A 19,142-nucleotide genomic window follows, 5' to 3' on the forward strand; every position below is an offset into this window, starting at 1 on the left:
AAGGTGAGAAGGAAAAGACACACTCCTAAGCAAAGCAAAACGAAGAAAAGGGTTAAGTTGAAAAAGGAAGAGCGAACCGTTTTCTGTCTCCTTCCCTGAAATGCTTGAAAATACTGAAATACTTGGGCGTGTGAGTGAAGCGAGCGCTCCGGCACACGCCTGGCTTGTGTGAGTAGCACTTTGCAGACCCCCCCCCCCCGCCCGCTCCTGACCTTGGCACCCACTCAGGAGTCAAATTTTTCCAAACGAGAAATTGCCGTGTGAGTGACAAGCTCCACTGCTGAAGGAAGCACAGAGCAGTCTTGTCTCCCAGGTGTCCGTGGCTTTGCTTTTAGGCTCGTTTGTTTATTTCATTGCTTAAGGTTTATTTTCAGCCTTGCAAAGAAAAAAAAAGCAACAACACACACACACACACACCCCACCTGTTAAAGAGCCAGTGTTCAGTCTATGGACGAAATGTCAATGCCTGATTTTAAAGGAAGAGACGTAAGTTCCCAGCGACTTCTTTCTCCCCCACAAATGTAGTCAGTGGTAAATACAGCGTTAAACACTGAGTTAGCTGGCATTTGAACAAAGACATTACATTTTACTTCCTCTCCTGACAGTAATTGCAATGTAACTGTCTGAACCAATCTATGCAACAGAGCAATGCCTGTTTATCAGAATCAAAATACTTGGTTAGTGTGAATCTATGGAGTATAGATATGTCTCAAAATAATCAGCTCAAGATGCCCTCTAAATATACACCGCCTCTTTGTCTTACCTCTAGGAATTCCATTATGTTCCTATAACACTGATTTTTTTTTAAAAAAAATGTAATTTGCTATTGTTGCTGTCCCAGAAAGGAAAAATCATGAGTCTGAGGTTACATCCAGGCAATGAGAAGATGCAAAAACTAGAAATGTAGATAGATGACACAGAACTTTGGAGTATGACTGTGGGACACTCTTCAATTTCCTCAAATAGTCTGTTTTTTAAATCAAATTCAAATACCTTTAATGGCATACAATTGGTTTTTTAGTAAAATTTCTTTATAGAGTTAAAGCCAGCAAAGGAAAAAGAGGCATTCTAAGCACAGTTAGGCTCTCTCTATGCATTACACAATTCTCACGTTTGCTGGGGAACAGCACTTAGATTTTATATCACAAGTGCAATGGGAGTTTTGTGCCTCCCAGACGTACACCAGCTTTTTTCTGTTTGCAAGCACAGCATGCAGGGAGAAGGGGATTCAGCCTCCACCACCCCCACCCCCACTTTGTTTTTAGCCTCATGGAGCAGGTATTGTAAGTAACATCATTTTTACCATGGAACCAATAGTGGAACCAATCGCAGTTTCATGGTACAGTTTGCATATGTGAAAACAATATTGGGCATAAAACTCTCATTGAACTTCAGATACAAAATCCTCATGCCGATCCTCAACAAACAGGAAAACTTTGTCATGTTCCAATGGAGACTTACAAATCCACTGACGCAAACAGGCTTAGAAGAGTCATAGATCCAGAGGAGTAAGCCGTGTTAGTCTGTAGTAGCAAAATCAAAAAGAGTCCAGTAGCACCTTTAAGACTAACCAATTTTATTATAGCATAAGCTTTCGAGAATCAAGTTCTCTTCGTCAGATGCCTGATCAAAACTGGGTGAGGCTCATCCATTGCACTGCGGGTGTGCTGACCCCTGCGATTTCCCCAAATGCGGGAAACTCGACTGCATTTTTTGACCAGGCATCTGACGAAGAGAACTTGATTCTCGAAAGCTTATGCTATAATAAAATTGGTTAGTCTTAAAGGTGCTACTGGACTCTTTTTGATTTTGCTTAGAAGAGTGTAACTCTGGTAAGGCTACTTTCACACACACTGAATAATGCACTTGCAATCCACTTTTGATGCACTTTGCAACTGTATTTTACTGTATGAAATGGACAAATCTACTTGCAAGGATTACTAAAAGTGGATTGAAAGTGCATTGTTCGGCATCTGTGAAAGCAGCCCAATCTTTATTAAGTAACAAGTCCTCAGTTTTCTTTCATTTAGGCAAGTGATCAGCAAGATCCTCATATGCAACATAACTCATGAAGTTGCCATCTGTGTTACAACATTTTAAAAATGAAGGCTGCAAAATTTAATAAGCTAACAGTACAACCCCATGCGGAATTACTCTAGTCTAAGACCATTGAAATCAATGAGTTTACATTGGACTAGCTCTGCGCAGATCTGCACTGTAAATTAGGCAATTTCAATTTCCAATTGCTTAAAAAGGCATCTCCAATTAATTAGGCAGCAATTTTTTTAAAAAAAAAAGTTTATTATTTTAATACAAGAACTGACAAAAACTATGAGTGGCAGGAAACATCCCGTCATTTCCGTATGCCTTAAAATATCCAAAAGAATGCTAAGATGGTTTGTTCACGTGACACACGTGCATACCACCTGAAAACAAGTCCGCTTTTTAATTTAGATTTAATCAATTAATTATCAGATTAAAGCTCATACTTTTAACTGACCAAAAATTCTTTATCTGGTTAACAGCCTAATTTTTATTCTTCTAATTTCTGCAGTCAGGGCCGGTGCCAGGGATAATGGCGCCTGAGGCGAGAAACCTACTTGCGCCCCTCGCCCCATGCATGCACACAAAGCGTGTGTGCACTCCAGCCCTGTGTGATGACGTCACTTGTGACATCATCACGCAGGAGTGTCCCCCTCACCTGAGGCGGGCGGCAACGGCAATGGGGCAGGGAGGAAGCCTGGTTCCCCGCTCGCTGCTGCGCCGCCTGGGCGCCCAGCTCGCCAGGAGCCGAGCCAAGGCAGGCAGCAGCGGCGAAGGGGCAGAGAGGCGAGTGGGGACATGGCCCGCTTCTGGGTTGGGGGCAGTCGTCGGGGGCCGGCACGGCGCCTCCTTCAGAGTTCAGCGCTCGAGGCAGCTGCTGGCACCGCCTCCATGGATGCGCTGGGCCTGTCTGTAGTTGAATATGATGAGCAAAAGAAAAGAAAAGAACTGCAACTGATTTGTGGATAAAATAAATCTGTACAATCAATCAAAAAGGAAGGTGATAGATCAGCAGTAGAATGCACACTTTGCCTGCCAAAGACCCCAGCTTCAAGCCCCAGCTCAAAGGACCTTGAGCAGCCAATGCTAGACAAGACTTCTGTCTGCTCGAGTCCCCATCAGGAAACTGTGTAAGTCTGTTAGAAAAGCCCATGTTAGTTTCTAAGGACATACGTCAAGATGTTCAGTCTGAGGCGAACTGTAACAGAATACAATACTGTAGAACATTTATAGCTGTCATTTTGGAAAGTCAAACTGTGAACATGGAAACATTTTATCAACTATATAGATTGCTTGCACAGAAAGTAGGTTATTGCTCACAAACCTGTCCAGAAAACTATGTGGATCTTATGTCCTGATCCAACTTTTCCAAATGGCTGTGGAGTCATTGCCACGATTGCAAAATGCCACATGATGAGTCTAAAACTCTGACCCTAACAGCTTCACATCCCATTCATGCGTTTTTTGTCAGAAGTAAATTACATGGAATTTAGTAGTGCTTACGTCCAAATAAGTGTGCACAGGATTGCATCCAAACTCTGCCTCCTGACAGAAAAGCAATCAGGCCACTGCTGTGACTCACCCTGAGATGCAAATGGCACCCTCCTCTAACCTATATATAAGGTAGATATATATACGGTAGATATATAATCTACCTCTACCTTAAATAAATCAGTTGTAACCCAGCCAACTCCTGATATACTTCTGAAGTGACCTTTTGTGCTGAACAAGTTGGCTATCCCATCTGTCGCCCCTGACGATCCATGAGAATAAAGATACAAAACAGGAAAGGTGATCCGTTTCACTGGCCCAACTTCTGTAGGCTTAAACAGTTGCTAATCTACAAAATTATTATTATTATTATTATATTATTGTGTTACACCCCTTTGTCTGTTGCCCCGTTCCAAGGCTATTCTATTCTGTCCAGCAACTGTTCCCCTATATTTCTGGCCATAACTGTGTTGTTGGTATGCATCATTAAACACTGGTTTAATGACTTCTCTCATGGCACAAAAGCTCAAACCAGGATCCCTGTATTCATACTCCATGTGAAAACATAGTTAAGATTAGTTGTGGTTAATTCAATCAATTTTAAACCATGGTTTCAGATCATCAGCCTGTGGCCTCCTCACTAGCCGTAGTTCAATGGAGCAATCTGCATTTTGACAATCACACTTAACATAGTTAAATTAAGCCACAGTCTTGCATGATGTCTGAACTCAGTCTTTGTCTTGCTCACGTCTAATAGAAATTGTATTATGTGTCTCTGTACGCCCCCCCCCCCCATCCTTAGCTGACAGAAGCAGAGATCTGCAGCATAGTTACTATATTTTCTCAAAAGGAAGATGACCCTGAATGTAAAACAATGCTCCCTAAAAACTTATTGGCAACAGGTTTTTGTTTTTTTTAGATTATTGGACATATCTGTAACGTATTTGAATTTAAGACTATGTTCTATTCTGTTTTAGTTTTGAAGGCATACCTGGGGGAAAGCGAGTCTTGTGTTTGAGTAAATACTGGTACATCACATTTTCTTTGTAGTGGACACTACCAGCAGGTTACACCACCAGTTCTATGTCTAATGTGTATTTTGACTTTCAGAAATGCAATTTTGGTTTTCAGTTAATTTAGATGGAGATAGGAAAAAAAGGTTAGGGACAATGGCAGATTGCTTCTTAGGAACAAGCACTTATTTCCCCGCAACGTGACTGTTCTCTCTGTGACCTCTGTGGTCTTAGGACTTCCCTGCCTCGAGTCGTCCTTCATTCCAATGGAAGAAGACCGGCAGGTGCAGTCGCATTTTTTGACACATACGGATCTGCTTCCTGTGAGGAAATGAAGCTGGAAACTCCAGGACTCAGAAGCGTCATGTGCTAAAAGTGGACCATTCTCCACCTGAAATGACAGAAACGTTTCTCCTTGCTTCAGCTTCACTCTCACTATACACATACTATTACTTAGAATAGATGCCTATAGATACAGTTTCCTTTTCTTGCCATCCTAATGAAGATTTATTATGTCCAAACCTTTCTGATTCAGTTAAACCACGTAACACTTTTCGTATTGTGGGCAGAGGGGATTTTTTTATTCTAAAAAATAATAATGTAGACTCCAACATGGAAAAAGCCAAGGAATGGGGACAGGCTATCGATCATGGTTGCAAAAACCATACACCCGCATTTCAACTGTAAGGATTAATAGCCGGCTGAAGTTTGGCTCAGGCCTTCCTGCTGCCTTCATCCCAGAAAACGAGGTGTTGAAAGCAACCCAGACGCCTCCTGTTTGGGCACACCTCTATCTCGTTGGAACTATCAGACTTGGCGATATTTCCTGTTTTTCTCCTAGGGATTGTTCCTGTCTCTACTTGCAACTCAGAGCCATGGGGTTGCTGATGTGGCAGCCTGTCGGGAGGGTGGTAAACCCTAAGCTTGGCATATGCGGAACAAAGTTATCTGGTAGATGTAGCGGCTGCTGCATGGTAAGCATAGAGTAAAGGGGTGAATATTATGTATGTTGGAAGAGAGCAGCACATTTCCACACATTCAAATTCTGGGGGACGCAAGATCCTTCCCACCCAGGGCACAAACACGGTATTTTCCCCAGTCTTCCCAAACTGTGAGGGAAAATACTGACATGTCTAAGATGCGTGTCTCCATTCCCAGTTCCAGATCTTTATTTCCTTCTTTGCCAAACTCAGGCAGAGAGTTCAGGTACAACCTGGCTCAAAACCAAACTTTCCCTGAAGCCAGTGGGTCCAAAGTGGAAGGGCCAGGAGGACAGGGAGCAGTCAAGAAGCCCACGTTCCTGGGCTCCCATATTCCCCCGGCCTGGAGAGCTCGGATATGAGAAGGGTTGTAGGATCCGGTTTGTGTACTCAAAAGCATGGCCATAAGTCCATTTGGAAGAGCAGCTAGATCCCGGAGGATATTTTTTCCTTCCCTCTCAGCAGCCAGGAATGAAATCTCCCTTGCCATCTTCCATTGCACAAGGGTAAGATTGAAGAGACCAAGGTTGTGCCACTTCAGTGTTTCAGCAGCTACAAGGACTATTTTAGGTTATCTGGAAAGGTCTGAACAGAAAAACAGAGCGGGGGGGGGGAATGTTGTGTTTGCTAGACTTTGAGCAAATGTAATGCAAAAGGAATGAGACACTGGGAAAAAAAAACATTTTCAAGAGCCAAACTCAGTTATAAGTTTGAATTCAAGAAGGTAATTTGTAACTGTGTTTGCATTACGGTAAATGATGTTGGGCTTCTGTACTCGGCTTTCTTTTTTCATTCTGCCTTTGCTCCAACAGCTCTCGGTTATCTTTAATCATAGAACAACCTTGTGAGGTAGGCTATGCTGAAAAACAAGGCCTAGCCCAAAGTCACACAATGAGCACCACGGCTGCCAGCGGATCTGAACCCACATTTCCCAGTTCTAGTTTGGGGTATTATTGGGTTTGGCCCTGGAATGATGTGGAACAGCTCTTTGCGGCCATGCTCCCTCCTACACTCACGACAATAGCTACAGCAGCAGCATTAAGAAGCAAAACACAATTCCCTTAATTCGTAGCCATTCCAGCATCTTAGGCTGTGGAAACCGTGCCCTCTCTAAGAATCTGTTTTGATTTCTTTTAAGAAGCCTGCAGTCTTTTTGATTTAAGCAAACCGTAAGTGGGATAAGAAGCCTCTGAGCTAAGTGTTTGGTTATGAACTTCTCGAGTCCAGTTTGTTTAGCTTGGCTCTCAAGACTAAGTTGTTATTAGAACCAGCAATAAAAATACATGAAATGTTAGAAATTGCATTAGAATAACAGAGAGGGCAGCAGCAACCTTTTTTTAAAAAAGGCAAAAAGTGTGATATTAAAGCCACTGAACCTTCTTCATAGGTCCAGCATAACAGCACGAGCCCAGAAGGCTACTGTCACGAAAGATGCTGAAAACTTTTCTTATGTCTGAATACTTTCCACACACACCCCTCCGTGTTTTCCCTGTTCACAGTAGAATTTTTTGCAGCACCGTCCTAAGCAGAGCGCCAGCCTTTTCAGTCCATTGTAGCCAGGGGGCTTAGCAAGGTGCGACTCTCCTTAGGATGACACTGTTTGTCTCCTAGAAGTATCACGTACCTCATTGTCCAGTGCAGGAAACACCAAGTGGAAAGGCTTGGGTTGCTGATCCTCTGTGGCAGTCCCAGGACTCAAACGAGCCCAGCCTCGCTGAGGCATCTGTTCCCTCACTCGTCTGCCCTAATGTCTGTAAAATCGTGGGCAGCTCATGGTGTGACTTATGGCATATTCGGTAGTGCCCGGAGTTGCTTGTTCTTAACCTTGCAGTATGGTTTCATTGCATTATTGGCTGTTGGTATAATATTGTCCTATTGCATTGTTTTAAATTGGATAATCCACCTTGCACAAACTATGAATGAATGAATGAATGAATGAATGAATGAATGAATGAATGAATGAATGAATGAATGAATGAGAGTCTTGGACCAGCAGCCCCCATTTTCTTGTCAAAGCAGTTCCCTGGGAAATCTAGTTGCTGGCTATTAAGATGAAGCTCAGCCAATAATGACAGACATTTTTAGATCCACATATGTTCCAAAGAATAGAATCACATTTACCAATCCAATCAGTTACGCTGATTTCTAGAAACTTCATTTTGCAATAAAAGTGCTCCCTAAATTACATGCAGCATCTACCATATTCACTCTGAAAATTCATTTCAGTTCCAAAAATTCAAGAATTACCCTGCTGATTCCACCAAAAGTTCATTTATGTAGGTATCCATATGCCTTTGGTGACGCTTGGGGCAGAGGATAGATACTGCATTCATGCCTTTTTTTGCAAATGTCCCAGAGGAATAAGGTTGGTCAAACAATGGAACTGCAAGTAAATGTTTGTAATAATGCTCTTGATTTAATATCCACAACAGCCAGCCTCCCCCTCTCCAGTGACTTCTAAGGCAGTTATCATATCTTCACAAACTAAGGACTAAAAGCAAGTCTATGCTTGTAACACTCTTACTCACTTTGCCTCTAACCCTGGCCATCCAAATGACCCCCTGAGCAGCTCACAATGTGTAGCACAGTGCTATTCTTGATCCTCAGCATTTCATAGTCAAAGGTAGGCTGTCTCTGAACACGGGAGGCTCTGTTTTTACTACTGTGCTAGCTAATAGTCATTAACACCAGCACAGAGTCTAGCTAACAAGAGAATCAACCTTGAGAGTCAATGCACAGGTATTTCAATTGGGCTGAGTGCCTTTGAAAGGCAGTAACAAAGAAAGGCCAAGGACAGACATAAGAGCAGCTGAGCTGGTGTGAAAGCACGTTCGCTATCCCAATTTTTCTCTCTCTCTCTTGGTCAAGTTTTGAAAAACCAGTTCTGTATGTTTCCAGCAGGATCAGTATGAATGACAGAAAAGCTGGGGGCGCCTATTAACTGTGACGACGACACCGTCTCCTCCCAAATATTCAGAGCAGTTTTGCAGCAGTCTTCTAAAATGGCATGATGCAGGGAGGTTAAATAGGAAATAAAAGCTCATGTAACTGCTTTAATTTTTTTTAAAGACATCCTACATGATGGACGAGCAAAAAGACAACTGTTTGCTGCACTGTATGTATGTCATGCATGATGTATTGCTGCAAAGCTGAGTTTGCACCAGAGACAAAGGACCTGCCACAACGGTTCTTAAAATTTTCTGTATGTCTTCACCCAAAGAGCCAATTTCTGTGTATAGCATTTTCCCTCCACACAAGAAGGTATGTTTTAAAAAATCTACTTGGAAAGTATTAAAATCTATGTCAGAATGGGAAAAAATGTATTTCATTTGTGAATTTTTTCAGGGAAGATCCAGGAATGGGAGTTGGCACAAATTCTGTCTCCAACTTCACAACCATTCCTGAAAAATGCATGTGGGTTTTGCATTCCAGTGTAACCTATTCCACATGCATTTTTCAGTTGAGGCAAACTGTTATATCAGACTGGGCCCAGTTCTCCAAAATATCCGAAGCTAGTCTCTTGAATGTTCTGCGATACAGTCAGTGGAAGAATCCTGATAGGCAACTCTAGGAGACGGAAGTAAGTAGGGCGTCAACAGGTCAGAGTGTTACTGTACAATAATGGCGTCATATTCCTTGGATTTTGCATTTACTTACTTTGTTCCCCCCTCCCCTTTAAGAATGCAAACTCAGAGTTATTGGCACAGACCACACACAGAGGTGTGTATTTATGAATTCATGACCTCCAACAAGCACAGCTATTGTTTACCATTCTGCAAGAGAGCCAGAAAGAGCTATAATGTGATAATAATAGTGGAAGTCTCCTAGCATATATATTTCTGATGTGTCAGCAAAAAGTCAGCAGGAGTTCTCCAGCTGGCACTGGCAGTCGAGTGAGCAGCAAGGGAAGTTACGGACGACAGGATCTGCAGCTGTGTAGAGGCTCCAGGGGGAAGAAAGAAGCTATGGGGAATGCGACTTGAAACTGAGAAGCAAACGGGACCATAGAGAAACAAGAAGCAGATTGCTCCTGTGGCGCATTTCTCAGATGTTTTCGGTACAGCAGGAGACCCACTGTGCAGATAGATTAGATGAGGCCCAGTGGCTGTTTTTATTCACTGTAAGGGGGTGGGGGCTGTCAGTGGAATCCATACTGTGCCTGTCTTTATATCTTGCAAGGGCTATCAGGAGGTAGGGGGAGGGAAAGAACGTTTTCAGTCAGGGAAACACCAGGAAGGAAGGAGTTCCATCTCTCCCTTCCTCAGGTTCATATGGCCTCTCCCCTTCCGCATGGTTTTATTTTTTAAATGGCCAAAAATATATGGGACTGACCAGTCAGAGAATTTAAATGTCATGAGCAGCTGAATCCCTTCGTTTTCTGCAGGAGTGCTTAAGCATGCACTTAACTCCTGGGCTGAAATGGTTTGAAGGCTAAGCAAACATGCTGGGGAGTAAGTGTGCTTGAGTTGTGAAAATGACAGAACACCTTGAGACACACCTGTGATTAACCAGGAATTTACTGTGAGAGCAACCCTGAACTGGTTTCTTCAGTGTCCTCCTCAGGTCTGTTCACTGAGACTTGTGCCCAGGGACATGCTCTTGGGACTGCACTGTTAGACAAGTCCCTTGGAGGATCCAGGGTAAATCATAAATATTTGAAATCAGCAAAAACCTAATTGCCTGCCTCTCCTCTTATAGCACTGGGCCTACTCAGTCTCCTATCCCGAGAGATGATGCTGCAGGAACAGACTCCTACGTTTAAGAATCTTGAATATATGTGGACACCAAGTAGGGTAGCTGGGCCAAGCCTGGCAACTAGCAGGAGGGTTGGGGGCAGAGGCGTGGTGGACCAGCGATGTGAGCATGGTGATATCACTTCTGGGAAAAACCCAGAAGTGACAGGAGTAGCTCTAGGAATTGCTGGAAACGTCGTGGTTTTACCAAAGAGTTTCCAGCTGTTCCTAGAGCTACCACCATCGCTTCCAGGTTTTCCCTGGAAGTGACACCACTGTGCTACAGACGCCACTGCTGCTTGGAGCGATGGTGGGCAATGGGAATCAGAAGAGAGAATCTCCCACCTGAACCAGGGGCCTGGAAGCCCTGCAGCAAAGTGATACAAACTTGTAGTCAATAACTCTGAACAGGGTCTTCTGCTGTACTCCCATTTCCACAGGCCAGTTTTCACTTATGCCTAATTCACCCATGCAGGGGGCGGAAGCAACAGAGACTTACGGTGGTAGAAGGGACTTCATCGGTTCATCCTGCAGGTGGAGAACTGTGGATAGGGAGACTAGCTGAATAACAAGGGTTTTTGAAATGGTGCCATAGCAATGGCATGACATCACTTCTGGTGAATACCTGGAAGCGATGTCATGCCAGCAATGTGATGTCACTTCCGGGTATTCACCCCTCCCTCCACCACTGGTTATCAGCTCTAATTGTGGTGCGTGAGATTTTGGGATGTTCCCTTGTGTTAAAATAAACATTTCCTGTAAACAACGGGAAAAATGTAATAAACAAAGATAGGCAGTAGAACCTTTCACCTTGCTGTTCCATGGTGGTGGTTGTGGGGGAGACTTTCAAAGCTGGAAAGCGCCAACTTTCAATTTCAGGTGTTAGAATCCATTTTACCACCACAGGGCTTTGCCTCCTCATTCTCCTGCATGCCTGAATCAGGTGTTAATATTGCCCCTAATACATACGGCAGACCCACATTTGACTGGCACAAGACTTTGCACAGTGCAACTGGCCTGAGTTACAGCACCAGTAGAACCTCCTGAGGCTGAGGCTGGCACAACCCCTTTGCACACTGGGGAAGCGCTATAATAGCTCCCAGCAGTCACATACTCAGAGGATATCCGCTAAGTCGCTGCCTTAACCCCAGTTATAGACAATAGCTAGCATTTGTAGTGGTTAGAGAGTCAGTCGACAATCTTGGAGAGCCATATTCAAATCCCCCACTCTGCCATGGAAGCCCGCTGGGTGACCTAGGGCCAGTCACACATTCTCAGCCTAACCTCCCTCACAGGGTTGTAGAGAGGACTACTTTGAGTCCCCACGGGGGAGAAAGGTGAGATATAAATGAAGTAAATCAGGAAAAATAGTTACAAAGTTATCAGAGAGTTGAGAGGATCAATGAAACCGAAACTTTGTACAGTTAAATAATGATATTTAAGTAACATTTCCAAAAAAAGTTAAACGTGGCCAGTTTGTAAAGCTCTTGCATGGTTGTACCTAGAGAAACAAAGACACAAAAGAAAACCTGAGAAATTGTCTCGGGAAACACATGGGCCACAATCAGCCATCTCTTGATACCCACGCGTCCCACTCTCGACAGGAGGGCCGTCAGCCCTGAGTGCCTGATGAGAGTTCCAAAGCAACGCCCAGCCAACCAGGCTCACCAACATCCACGTGTTTTCATCATGACCTGCCTGGCCGTGAGAGAGAGCCGTCACCTATAATTGATAGGGACCTAAAATTACTTGCTGGCCACAGCCCAGAGCCCACAGAGTCACAAGTCTCTGTGTTTACCCAAGAGGGTGCAGGTGTCTGCCACTTGGCCGCTTCTCTTCAGTTCTTTGGGCACCAATCTGCTTTTTAAAAAAATATTGTTATACTAACAGAGACTTGATACTGGGATGCATTTTATCTTCAGAAATAGTTACCACATCCTGCTTGTGAAAACTGTTCTTCCCTTGTCCACAAACTAGTTGTGCCCTGCTGGGAGTATACAAGTCATCTGACTCATTCAGTGCCAACAGAAACCTGCCATTTTGCATACGCAGGCTTGGTCTGGCCTGCCAAGTTCCAGATAATGCAGTCACTGCGAGCAGGAAGGGAAGGACAACAAGCCACCATGTGCACGGGCTATGAGCCGGCATCCCTCCAATGCCATGTGACTTGTGCTCCAAGCAGTCTCTAAACAGTGGCCAGCATCCAAAGCACTGCTGAGGTCCCCCTCTTGTTTTTCCTTTTAAACAGCTGACCCACATGACACAGCAGCGCACAAAGGAGGGAAATACATCTGACTGAACACGCAGCCAAAATTTGGGATCACTTCCATTGCAACAAGAGCAGAAGTGACAAATAAGCTCATTATTTTTAGGCAAATGTCTGTGATGGCAGAGAGCGAGTTCCCGGGGAAACCAGCAGTCCTGCGACTTGGGAATTGGTAAGGGTCCAGCAAATAATCAGATGGGAACAGCTGCAAGCCATGGACTTGGACAGCCTCCCTTGCCCATCGAACAGGCTGTTTGCCCTGCAGGTTGGGGAGAGGCGATACACACAGCCAGACAGACAGAGGATGTTTATGTCCTTTACTGTGCAAACATTGTGAGAAGGCCTGGCTGTGATGGGGGGGGGGGATGTGAGGGAAGGGCAAAGGTCTTTCATCTGCACTACAGCATCACTCCAGATCCGGGCCTCTTACAGAAACCTTGTGGATCAGCAGAAAGGAGTCCCAGTATCACTTTTGAGTTTGATCCCCTAAACTAGGTGATCTTTTCGCATCTCTAAAATGTTCAGTACATCGGTACAACTCTACAGAAATATTAAATGAAGACCTGCAAAGAGTGATTTATATATTTTGCTCCCTTTCCCCTATAAATTAAATGCATCATTGGCCGTTTTCACACGTCTTACCTGCCAGTGGAACATCCTGTGAAAGATTTGGCGCAAAACTCCCAGATAACAGCGTCTTCCTGGCACGATTTCGCACGAGAAGATGCTGTCTTCTGGGTCTTTCCCATGAAGTTCCGCTGGCAGGTAAGACGTGTGGAAACGGCCCTAGTTTTAACTTTAAAGATTGCATTTTAGTTTGATTTTTATATGCTAAGCAAGAGTTTTAAAAAATGCATTTGTCTGTAACCTTTCTCACTAATCGACAGTGTTTGTGAATGGTTAATCTCTGTCCCAAATTCCATGTTATTGCTTCTCTTTTGGTACATGAACTCAAATTTCCCTTATCTGTTCCTACAATGTACATTTATTCCTCTGCACAAGTTCAGAATGAAGATGCCTGCCCTGCACACTTACCTCTTCATTGTCTATTTCCTTTTCTTTAAAATATGCAAACTCTTCATGTTACATTATCAAGTCACTATATATAACAGCCAAGGGTTGGCCTCTGTGTGGACAAGTAAATCTGCACAATAGGGACAGCCACAGCTGGGATAACTGCCAGGGTCACAGAAAGCCTTACTTGCTAAAAAAACTAACTTTGGGATAACCATCGGGGGCGGGGGGGACCCAGAATTTGGGTGGCAGCAGTGGCCACCATTAAGAGAGGGAGCTGACATGGGGAGGAGAAGGTGCACTGGAACCAGCATCAGGCAGGGAGGAAACTAGAGCCAAGCTGGGGCGGGAGAGCAGAACCAGAGCCATCAGCAAGGGCACTGATAGCTGCAGCTAGTGACAAGATGGGGCAGGAGCGGGGGGGGGGGGGGTGATTTCACTTCCTCCTATTAGTCCTCACAGGTCCTCCCCTTGCAATAGCCTAAACTGGGGAGAGGACCAGCGCATGCCTGTGCATATCTCTGCATAGGACAGCATTGTACAGTTCCCAAGTTTGGTTAAGTAGAAGGACTGGGGGTCTTCCCCCCCCCCCTCCATCCCATGTGCATTGAGGCTGGCCCAAACCCTTAGTATTGCTGCCACCTGACCGTGGTCCTTTTCAGTGCACAAGAGCAGAGCTCTCCATGTTCGTCTTCAGAATCCTCTGACTGTGCATGTGCAGTTAATATTTTCCCTCTTTGTTTTTTATAACCCAATTTCCCTCACTCAAAGTCACAATTATACACACACACTAGGCTTACCAGTCTCCAGGGGGGGGCCGAGAGGTCTCCTGGAATTACAACTGGTCTCCTGGGGACAGAAACCAGTCCCCCTGGAGAAAGGGGCTGCTTTGGAGGGGGGGGGGCGCTGCTGAGCTCCTTTGCCTCTTTAAATCCCTCCCTCCCCAGGCTCCGTCCCCAAACCCAACCCTCCAGGAATTTCCCAGTCAGGAGCTGGCAACCCTAGCACACAACACACTACACACCATGAGCAGAATTCTGCTCTGGCCCTCCCCTCCCCCCTCTTTGACACCCAGCACCCCAAGATGTGCAACACACACACAAATTATAAATTATTAATCCAAACCTCCTAAGCAAACAATAGGGAAGAGATCCTAATTGTAATCATAGCAATACCTATGAAAAGCTGAACACCCTCCTCACAAGTTGTTATATGGAAGGGCTAACTATGATTATTAACAATGATAGTAACCCACACAAAAGGCCACTAGGGTAATAATAATCTCAAGAAACAGATGGCAGCAGGCAGTTTCTGCTCTCCCGACTATTCAGAAGGAGGCTTCTAAGCGCAGCCTTTTCCAGTCGGGGTGGTTCTCATATGAAAATATTCAAATGTCCAACCTGCCCTCCCACATTCTGAAGTGGGGCAATCCTAGGGGGGCTGCATTCAGTGGTATTTATATCTGATCAAGTAGTTTGGCTCCCATCTCACTGAGCTGCACTTTGAATCATGTTACATGCTTTCCCTTCCCACCCAACACCATTGCCGGAGGCCATTCTAACTGCCTGAGCGCTGGGGTGTAATTTATCTCAGCCTGGTGCCCTATCAATTCTAATAGGTTTAATTATCCGACTGTCTGCTTTGATTAAACATAAAAACCTTGTAATGTAAGTCTCGCCCTCCCTCCTTCCCTCTCAACGTACACAAGCAAAATGAAAATATTATGCTTTGTAGTTACCCCTACAGTGAAATGGCATTCACTTTCTATTCGTTAACAATTAAGTCAAATGATTCAGCTGGAGCCCGAGCGGAAAGTTGGCAAAAGTTAAGTATAGCCATCTCATTCCCTCAATTGTTTCAGAAATAAATTAACAAATTAACATCAAACTACAAAAACGCACACAGTCATGTTAGATCACGTCTAGAACTTCCATAGCAAAAACCATAAGCCTTCTTCTACTAACTTATATGACGCTCAGTTATGTGGAGGCGAGACGTTTGGCCCACCTGGCTCAGTCTCCAAAGATTGTCAGCAGCTCTCCAAGAAGAGAAATGCCTTCCCCACCATCTGTTGCCTGGGATCTTTTTACCAGAGGGGCCAGAGATTGAACTGGGGGGGGGGGCTTTTTGAGGCCCAACCAACCAGCCTCAGCCTGATGAAGCAGTTTATGGAAGAGACATCCTGCCCTCCAGCAAGCTGTGATGCCAAGACCCAGCCTGAGGAAGGGACCAAACATGCTGACTTTTGTTTGTAATACTAGCACCCTATAGGGTTGCTTAACAGTTCCAGGTAGGGAAATTCTGGACTTTGGCAGAGTAGAGACTGGAGAGGGTGCGGTTCAGGGAGGGGGGGGGGGAATCAACAGAGGTTAATGGTATAGAGTCCACCCTCCAAAGCAGCCATTTTCTCAGGCAACTATTCTTTATGGTCTGGAGATCAATTGTTATTCCAGGAGATTGGCCAATACACCTAAGGGTTAGAATATGTGCACAACACCCAGTATTTTAGTAATTCCTTGATGCCATCATTGCTGAATTGCAAAAGCAATCAGCAGATCCAAATATTATTTTAAAGTATTATTTATCACAAACTCATATACCACAGTCCCACTCAGGTTCACGGTATTCATATATAGTAACCTATACAAGGCCAGTTTGCACGACTTAGGCAGTAAAATGATACCATGTTCACCAAAACCAACTTTGAAGCCATTTCATTACCATCAAATACCCTATGCCAATTCTTAGAAACGTTAATGGTCAAAATGTTCCAGTTTGACACATCGTTCACAGGACAAAACTACAAACTTCTTAATGAAATGTGTTATTATCACAGAAAAAGCCAAGCTTCTTATTGTCACTTTTAAAAATATGTTGTTGTTGTTTTTTTAAAAAAACTAATTCTTAATTACGAACAGATCCCAGTTGTGGAGTAAACACTGTATCAAAGTGCTTTCACCATAGCAAATAAGCTTGAAAATCAAATATTCAGAATTCCAAAATTCTAATTTTGAGTAAATTTCAAAATTGGGGTAGTTGGGCCTGGAATTGGTTTGGTACTAAAGTTCTGGACTGCATGGAAGCTATTATTAGACTCCAGAAGCTCAATATCTCCCCACTGCCCTCTACCACCACCAAACATTTACAACTTTCATCACAAAACTGCATTTTAAGTTCAAAGTGTGCCGTGCTATGAAATGCCAGGCTTCAAACTGTATTGATGAAATTTTACATTTTGGTAGCATCCTACTTTCATCGCTAACGGATACTATTTTTATAAGAAGACTGGTGGAAGGCAGCGGCAGCGCTTGAGAACAAATCCTCAGGACTGTGCCAGACGCTTCCGGAGAGTTCTCATCGCTTCTGTCAAAGGAGCAGCACGGATGAGAAAGCAAGGTTTCTGCAAAAGGCAGATTTGGAAATCACAGCTATGATCTCAGCAGGAATCAAAGTAAGATCCATAGCCTATGTGGCCACTCAAGAGCAGGAACAGATTTTTTTTCCCACATGCCAAAGAAGACTCAAAGTACACATCACATAACTTGATTGCCTGGGGAATTGCAGTAGGACGCACGCGGCAAGTTCCTCATTGGAGCGGAATTCCAAAGTACCACAGAGACTCCGTCGTGATTGTGCGACTGGGCTGAAGGGAAACTTGAGCCTTCCCCCTGTGCTGCTTCCTGACCCAGAATAGCTCCTTATTTGTTCGAAGGCAGCTACAGGGCAAGTATTCCGTGCATGCGTAGCCCTCAACAGAGAAAGTGACACCCTCAAGAGCAGTTTTGGGTCAGTAAAATGGGGCAGGGGAAGGCTAAAGCCCCCCTGCCCCGCGGTCTCAATCTGCATCGGACCCCTATGGCACTTTAAAAATGAGTTCCCATGAGGAACTTGCAGCTGCCAAATGGTTGCAAGTCCCCCAGAGATCACATGTTGTATGTAATGTGCACTTTGGACTGAACAGTAACCAGACAACAGACTTGAAAAGATTCTTATAATACCTTCTTCGTATGGCCACATTAGGTTTTACATTTTTTTAAATGTATAATGGTGCTATGACCATCAAAAAAGAAAAATGGCATCTGCCTTAATGAAAGCAAAACAGGCACGTTCACAGAGGAATGGCAACACACCTTTTTATCTTGGGGACACGGATTTGAGTAACACAAAGCAGAGCAATACTAGCTCAAAAACTGCTGTGAGAACAACATATGGATGTACTCTACAAGTATCCTCCCAGTATCCTGCTTCTGCTGGGTACATCTCTCTTATGCTCAGAACCTCTCCACTGATATTCCCAAAGCTGGATCTAAGTACAGTACATTTTCACAGCCCTCCTACGCTACCCTTCCAGTGGTTCCAATCCACACAGGGTAGTCCATTCTTAATCTCTCATAAGAAAGTTGTTAAAAGTCAAACTCTGCTCAGTTGAAACGAGAGAGCTTCACACATAACATATTGGTCAAAGGCTGCATTCGCAGTGACTTTTTCATCTATCTAGAAAAGATTCTTGAAATATAAATACTTTATACTTTTTAAAGAGCTCTGTTCTCTCGTGACAGTCATTTCTTTAAAGCGATAATGGATCTTTTCCATCCTATGCCTGTTTGGGTCTTGACTGGGCTAAGAATCAATTGGTGCATTCTGAAGGGGCAATATAAATGAGCCAGTGTTGCTTAGGCGTGTCATATCAATTGGTCTACTCCACTGTGGATGGAAATAAGAACTTGGTCAGACAGAGGCTAGACATGATTATTTTCCTTAGAAACTGAACATGATCCACAGTGAAGCAGTTGTTCTAGTAAGTTCCCAGGCAGTGAAATTACATATTTCCCTCCAACCACAAAAAAGTATGTATAATACACAATTTTAATTACTGTTTTATACCTTCTCATTCTTATTAGTACAGGAAATTGTGTGTTATTTATTCTCTAAATGGCTGGACAGAACTGCAATCGTAACAGTGCAAAACATATTTTAGAAACATATCAGCATTTATTCATTAAAACAGGGGTCTCCAACTGGCGAGTGTCTGGGATAGGGGGATGGAAGTGCTGCCAGGAGATGGCATTATGTCAATTTTAGGAAACACCCAGAAGTGAAGTCACGTCACTCTAGGAATCACTAGAAACGCTACTGTTTTAACATAGAGCTTCCAGCGATTTCTAGAGCGCTGTGACATAACTACTGGGCCTTCCTAGAAGTGAAGTAACACAGTCATCTGATGGTGATTTGTAAATGTTTTCCTCCTGCAGGTTGCTGGAGTGTTGGTGGGCAATGGGAGTGGGCCAGCAGGCAAATGGCAAACCTATCCCCAAGCTTCTGGAGCCCGTAGGCACTTTTGGAATTCTGACAAATGGTAATGGGTGCAACTACAGAACAGCTGCCTCAGGAGGTAAAGCCAACCACAAAGTGCCAGGAAGGGAGGTCATGCATACCTCTAATATTTTAAGCTGTAGTTGGTCCACACAGGCAAGAGAGGATGACAGCTAGTACAGCAGGGTAATAGTTCAGTCCACAGATTGTGCACTAAGTCAGAGGGTCGAAACTAGAGTAGGTCCAAAGCAAGTCCAGAAGTCAGAGGTCAGGAAGCAGTCTGAAGCTG

This window comes from Eublepharis macularius, chromosome 19 (assembly GCF_028583425.1).
Source record: "Eublepharis macularius isolate TG4126 chromosome 19, MPM_Emac_v1.0, whole genome shotgun sequence".
NCBI lineage: Eukaryota > Metazoa > Chordata > Lepidosauria > Squamata > Eublepharidae > Eublepharis > Eublepharis macularius.